This window comes from Grammomys surdaster, unplaced genomic scaffold (genome assembly GCF_004785775.1).
Source record: "Grammomys surdaster isolate TR1022 unplaced genomic scaffold, NIH_TR_1.0 141, whole genome shotgun sequence".
Lineage (NCBI taxonomy): Eukaryota > Metazoa > Chordata > Mammalia > Rodentia > Muridae > Grammomys > Grammomys surdaster.
Window position 1 is genome coordinate 807,159 of NW_021604599.1, and position 7,208 is coordinate 814,366.

The 7,208-nt window shown below is 41.4% G+C and overlaps 1 protein-coding gene and 1 pseudogene across 3 annotated transcripts in view; both read right to left on the bottom strand.

The window, feature by feature from the left end:
- The window catches only part of A1cf (APOBEC1 complementation factor), a 73,602-nt gene that overhangs the window by 37,051 nt on the left and 29,343 nt on the right, over window positions 1-7,208 (bottom strand). The window lies entirely within an intron of this gene.
- Window positions 1,216-2,642, bottom strand: LOC114618294 (annotated as a pseudogene).

Sequence of the window (7,208 nt, forward strand, 5' to 3'; positions counted from 1 at the left end):
GAGAGAGAGAGAGAGAGAGAGAGAGAGAGAGAGAGAGAGAGAGAGAGGTAGATTGGAGGGGGAAAGAAAGGGTAGAAATGATGTCAATACGGTACTCATTTAGGAAATTCTCAAAAGATATTGAAATAAAAATTTCAAAACTTTTAAACACTTTTGAAACACAATATTTTTTTTAAACATAAGAATTTTCTGTTTAGCTAGCCAAAACTAACTTCTATTATTTGTACATAAAAACAACAACAGGAAAACAACAACTTACTGTAATTGTGTCAGGCACTATGTAAGTGCTTCAAATGTATTGACTCATGCAATCCGCTTCGCTTGTGAAGATGAGAAGTCAGAGACACAGGTTGCACCTAAACTCATGCGCATAGTACTAATGGCGAAGACCCCTAAGTCCAGGCTTTTAAGTCCATTGTTTTCCATGGTTCATACAGTATTAGTCCATATAATATGGAAAAAACAGGACTCAGAGATATTACATAAATTGTCTAAAATTCCAGCAGCTTAACTTATGCAGAAAACACTATACTGAAGGTCTCATGTTTCTCAATCAAGTGAGCTTTACGACAAACTTATTATTCAAAACTTTTTTTTCTGCTTATCTTATTTTCAGGCTAATCAGCCTTTCGCTCTCCATGCTACTACACTTACTTTCTTCCCAGCCTCTCCAAATGGGGAGAATAGATGGTGGTTTCTTCCTGTGTGTGAGCTCCTTTGTAAAAAGGAAGATCATTAATTAGGGACCCTCAGCCAGTCACTATTCATTTTAATTCTTTTAATGACTGGAGATTTTTTTTCTAGAAAAGCAACTTATTTCATTATAAACACTCACACAGTTAGTCAAGGAGAGTAACAGGCCTGATGGTGAGACAGGTCAACCAAAATGGAGATGCATCAAACTATAGTGGTCAAAGACTAACCTCTAAAAAAGCAACTTTTACCAAGGATTAATTTAATCTTAAAAATAAATATAAACTAGCAATTCACTCTCAACTTGACAGTTCACCAGTGGTACAACTACCAGGTAAAACAACTTTTTAAAAACATCTTTACAACTTGGTGGTCTCAGGTTTTTTTAAAAAAAAAGAAAAGGAAGAAAGAAAAAAGAAAGAAAGAAAAGAAAAATCACACACAACAAGACAGACTTTGTTCAGCTATCCAGCCACAACTGGGGCCACCAATGAGGCATTGCTGAATGAAGCCCCCCCCCAGTTAAGATTTAAAAAGCACCCATGGTTTGGGCTAATAGCATTGATGGTGGCACCTACTGTAGCTGGGTGGCTGAACAAAGTCTGTGTCTTAAACCAATCTTAAATCCATCTTAGGGTTCAGAGGAGAACAAGGAGAGTCTAAAATCACAAGTGCAGATGTGTCTAGGATCTGTTCCTGTCCTTCTGGATCCACACTTCCTTCAGGGTCTTTATCATTATAAATGCTCTCTGCCATCTGCTACACTTGCATGATAATTGTCTTCTGATACAGAACAAATCACTCAAGGTTCATTGGGATTCCAGGAGAAGTCAAATATCTTGGCAGTGTGACCACTATGAATAAACAACAACTCTGGTGGGCCATCCTCTGCATCTTCTGGGGACTGTTCTTCTCCAATTTTACTTAGATCCCAGACATTCAGCCTATGATCAGTACCACTGGAAGCTAAGATAATCTCATTGTGAGGTGACCATTGAACTTGGAATATTTCATCCTTATGTGATTCAAAGGAATGCAACTTGAGTTTCAGATTTCTCAGATCCCACAAGGCAACGGTCTTGTCAGCTGATCCTGTGGCAAGAATGAACTCACTGTAAGGACTGAATGATAAGCAATTCACTTCAGCTGTGTGAGCATCAACCGAATGGCTTGGCTTGGAAGTATTTTTTGAACGAATATCCCAGATCATAAGTTTCTAATCATCAGCAACTGACCCAAACAGAGACTCGTGGAGCAGATGCCAGGAAACATCCTCTACTACTGCTGTATGCCCCGTAAAGATGGTCCACCACTTTTCCTTCTTTTGGAACTGCATTGACGTCCCACAGGCAAATGGTATGGTCGTCTGAAGCACTAAGGAAGTGCCTGCTGAGATTTGGATTCCAAGAAAGCCCATATCCTTCCTTCTGATGTCCACTGAGACCCAAATCTGGGTTGCATTCTTCAGAAGGGTCGGGTGCATTGGGTAGTCAAAAACAAGAACATCACTGGATGGGGTCTTTGTTGCAATGATGCAAGGGTTCGGAGGCATGTACTGGGCCCTGTTTACTTACTTCTTCATGGTTGATCTTGATTCCTATTTCAATTTTCCCACTGATAGAACCAAAACCTCCAAATTCTCCTTTTTTGCTGTCATAATGGGATGCATCAAACTGAGCATCGTCATTATGGAGTTGGACACTGGCTGTCACCAGGTGGATTTGTTCATCTGATGTGTGTGTTCCCAGGACAAGCTGATGAATGCTGAAATCTTTTCCTTTGGGCCTGGTCATGTCTGGAAGCCAGTGGGCAGTTAAGCTGGGCCACTCCAGGGCATGGGTCATCACCAAATCATAAGGAAAAAGGGTGTACTTTTTCCACATTTTGTACTCCTCATTGATTACAAGTTCTTCCACCACATCATCAAAAGCTGCTTCCTTGTCAGCCATGGCAGTAGGTGAGCTGGGAAGTGTTGGGGGATTCTGGGGTACTGCGTTGCAGGAGGGGCGGAGAAGCTACGAGCCGGAGATCTTTTATATTAAGTTTGTAATAATTTTTCTGGTTCTCTTTGGTTCTTTCTACTTTCTGTCTCTTCTCTAAGAGAAGAAATTATACATCTTTTCAAATCAAACTGCTTTAGGATCCTGATTTTTTTTTCCTACCTGGCTGTTTATACACAGATGCTGGCTAATTGATCACTTTGTGGTGGCATTTCTAACTCCTGTAAGCCTGCTATACGAGAAAAGTGGTTTCGGGGTGAATACCTCTGCATGGTTCACAGCATCAGCACCAGTGCATTGGGAATATGTGCTTAGATCATGTCTATGGAAGTTCATGAGTCGTCCGTATATTTTCCCAGCTATCCATCTGCAAGAGTGACTAAAAGATTTCATTTAGACAGTATTTCTTTTATATTCTGCCTGCATTACCCCTCTCCCATTCTATGATAGGCAAGTCTCATAGTCCCATCTTCACTTTAAGTTACTAGTAGTATCATAAGAAAGAAGATCGAACTCAGAAATCCGCCTGCCTCTGCCTCCCAAGTGCTGGGATTAAAGGTGAGCGCCACCACCCGGCTAAGAAGACAGCTTTTAAAAAGCAAATGGACTCTTTTAATAAAATTTCTTGATACTTCTTTATCTTTGAGGAGCATGTGTTGCAAACTTCTCAGGGAATCAGCATCTCAATAGTTGAAGCATTCAAAAGCAACTTTCTTTAAAAAACAGCCTGAACCTTATAACGTTGTTGGCCATTCACAAGGATACTAAATTCAAGCACAGATAAGATCAGAAGTCAGAAAACATATTCTGAGCATGTGCATTTGTTTCTGTGTAAGAGAACATGGAAAGTGCCAACTGCCTTCAGAGACCCGCTCACACCTTGAAAAGCAGTTTGCGTAAAGCTAGGCTGCCAATCATGTGTTTTCCTGCTGAGTCCTGGTATCGCTGTGCTCTGCCCACGCACTCGCGGTTCTGGACATGCATCTTGAAGCATCGTTCCAACATCTAGGTGCTTCTCGAACTTTAGATATGCATGGTGAAGAGCTTGGCCAACACACTCGTGTGTTTTGGGCTTTCTGACTTACATGATCTAAGTTCTTGGACAGCCTGGGAAGGAAGAGGTGGAGAGAGCAGACAACAGAAGAGAAAGGCCCAGAAGCTGTGTGTGTTTCACCTTGAAATCTGTTTTCTCTCTGTCTTTAGGACTTATGTGCAGTAATGGAAAAGACTAAGTTAAAGCTGCTATCATTTTGCCACCTGCCTCTTTCTGAGCCAGTGTAGGTGACAACAGCTATTCTCCTCTACAGTCCCCCTGCAGTTCCCATGCTCTCACCCTGAAGTCCTCTCTGCAAGGCCCCCTGCAGTCCCCCTGCAGTCCCCTCTACAGGGCCTCCTGCAGCACCCCTGCAGTCCCCCCTGCAGTCCCTCCTGCAGTCCTCTCTGCAGTCCCCCCTGCAGTCCCCCCTGCAGTCCCCCTGCAGTCCCTCTGCAGTCTCTCCTGCTGTCTCCCCTGCAGTCTCCCCTGAGTCCCCCCTGCAGTCTCCATGCTGTCCACTGCTTTTATTCCACCATTTGCAGACTTTTGTTGAATTGAATTCTTCATCTTTATTTGATAACCGTTGTCTTCTTTTACAGTTATTTTTTTTCCTTTTAGTTTCACATGTGTGTTAAGCAGGTGTCTGAGCAACTTTCATCTTTGTGTTCTCTCTGCATGAATATCTTCCTACTGCTTCACTTGAAGTTCACACCCCCACCCCCTCAGGTGACATGAATCCCTGCAAACAGCATTGCATTGGGTCCTGTGTGTGTGTGTGTATGTGTGTGTGTTTATCAAGTCTTTCTTTTCACTGAAAAATTCAGTCCATTTATATCCAAGGTAATTAGTAATTACTGTTTTTTAAAGACTAATTACTTCCATTTAGTTGCTTTGTAAATTCCTTCTTTTACTGTCTTCCACTTGGCTAAGTGATTTTTCTCTGGTAGTGTATTTTCATTTCTGTTTTAAAATGTATCTATAATGAAGATTTTAAAATAAGATCAATTTTAATTTTACGTGCGCTCCTCAAATACCCTATGTGTATGGGCCTTTAACTACATGAATGTCTATGTAATCATGTGTGTGCTTAGTTCGCAGAGGTCATAAATGGATGCTGGATCCTCTGAAACTGAAGTTACAGATACTTGTTACCTACTACTTGGGGGCTGGAAATCAAACCCCGTTTCTCTTAACCACTGAGCTATCATCTCTCCAGCATCCTGCAATGAGGTTGTACTTTGTGTTTAGCAGAAGGCTCGTAAAAGCAATTACATAGTTTTAACAGATTATTTTTAACCAATAACTAGGATCATGTTTTTTTTAAAAAGTAATTGATGCTACAATTCACACCTTTGGTAACACATCTCTCCTTGCTAATATTATTGCTATTACCACTATCAGTAGGACTATTACCATTTTGCAAAGCTGGAAGTGGAATCCAGGGCCTTGAAAATGTCGGCAAACAGTCTTCCTCTGAGGTCTACCTGTGTTCCTGTTATATTTTGTAATGCTTTCTTATTTTTGTTCGTTACACCAAAGATATAAGCAGTTCACAGTGATGGCCAATCTTCTGGGTCACTATGACACAGCTAGAAAGAGGGAACATTAACAGAGGAATTTCTTCTATTAGATTAGCATGTGGATGTGTCTGTAGGGCATTTTCTTGATTGCTCATTGGTGCAGGAGGGCCCAGCTCACTGTAGGCGGCTCTATCCCTAGGCCTGGGTAGCTGGCCCTATAAGAAAGGTAGCTGAGCCTAAGAACCAGCATAAAGGTAACGTTCTTCCATGGCTTTAGCTTAAAGTTCTTGCCCCGCAGGCATCCCTACCCTGCTTCTCTCAAGGGTGGACTTGCCACTTGTAAGATGAAATAAACCCTTCCCTCTCCAAGTTGCTTTTGGTCATGGTATTTATCACAGCAGCATAAAACCAAGCTAGACCATGATTAATCTTCCAGAGGATTCTGAACCAGCCTGGATGTTTACCCATGAGTTTTTATACCGTCAGCAATTTTCATGATACTCTTTGGTATCTTTTAGTCCTGAAGGTCTCACTGTAACATTTTCTAAGACAAGTTTGGTGGTGATTAATTCTGTCTGCCTTAGTTTGGGACACTCCTGATAACTCTTCCTAAGCGCTGCCTTTACTGGATACAGTATTCTTGGCCAATAGTTTGTTCCTTCAGAACTTTGGATGCATGCTTTTACTCTACTGTCTTGTAAGGTTTCTGCTGCTAAGTACAATGGACTCTTGTATCTCAATTGCTGCCCTTCCATTGGTGTTCTTTCCAGAGTCTCATTTTGTCTGACCCTTGACAGTTTGATATATCTAACTAAAAGGAGGGTAGTTATCTTAGTTTGGGTTGCCTTTCAGAAGGGAAGCATGATTAGTATCCAAACCAGATTTATGTTGACATAATGACTTTTTTATGACATATATTTGTGTGTGTTTGTTTAATATTATTTGCAAATTAAAATAAAAGCATATAATTCCACTGGAACCTTCTTAATCAGGCTGCCTACATGCAGAGTTTAAGGATGAGAATTAAAGATGGGGGATTGTTAAAGTAACTGGGCTCATGCCTGGTTAATGTGGTAATCTTTGAAACAAATGTCTTTACTTCCTCAAAAGTGCTATGCATTTGACAAATATTTTGGTTAAGACATGGTTCATATGCCAAGGATGCTGGTATCTTCTCTGATCCTTGAAAGTTTGCTTGCTTCCATCTCTTAAATCTCAGCTTCAGTGGCATCATGTCTGAAGGTCATCTGCCATTCTGTCATGTGACCTGGTTTTTGGATCAAACCCATGGTGTTCAGAACCTGACTTTGATTGTTACTTTTTTCTTTTTCTTGCTTTTGTTTTCCAATGAGAATATTCTTTACAGAGGTAGAAACTATAATTGTCTTTGTAGAGTCAATCAGTACATGGAGGGATAAAGTCTTAGTGCTTGCTTGAGTTAGCATGTGTGGAGGAAATAAAGAAGGTTTCATCTATTTCCCAGGACAAATGGCTAAACTGGAATCTATTTAACATGTCAAAGTAGACCTGGCTGCCAGGTTCTTTCAGCATCCCTCGGTCCTTATCTGTTACAGAGTATAGCTGGGATAACCCTCCTCCTTTCCTCAATTTCTCCAGCCCAGGGACTGGGCTGAGCTGTCCTTCCCCCAGTGGCTCATCTCCATATAGTCTGGTCATTTTTCTATGCCAGTCCTTTTACCCTTTTACTATCTTAGTCTCTTGTCCTGGGCCACCTTTCTTGGTAGGTTGCTGGGCTCCTCTCTTCCTCTCCCTCCCTCTCTCCTCTCATGGTCTGATTTCGTCCACTGGCCATGTTCAACCTACACTCTTCCCTTTGCCTGCTTTCTCCCTTGTATCTACAATAAAAATCTTCTCCATACTTTAGGATTGGTCATGTCCTCCACCTTTCTGTTTCTCTTCTCTTCTCTTCTCTTCTCTTCTCTTCTCTTCTCTTCTCTT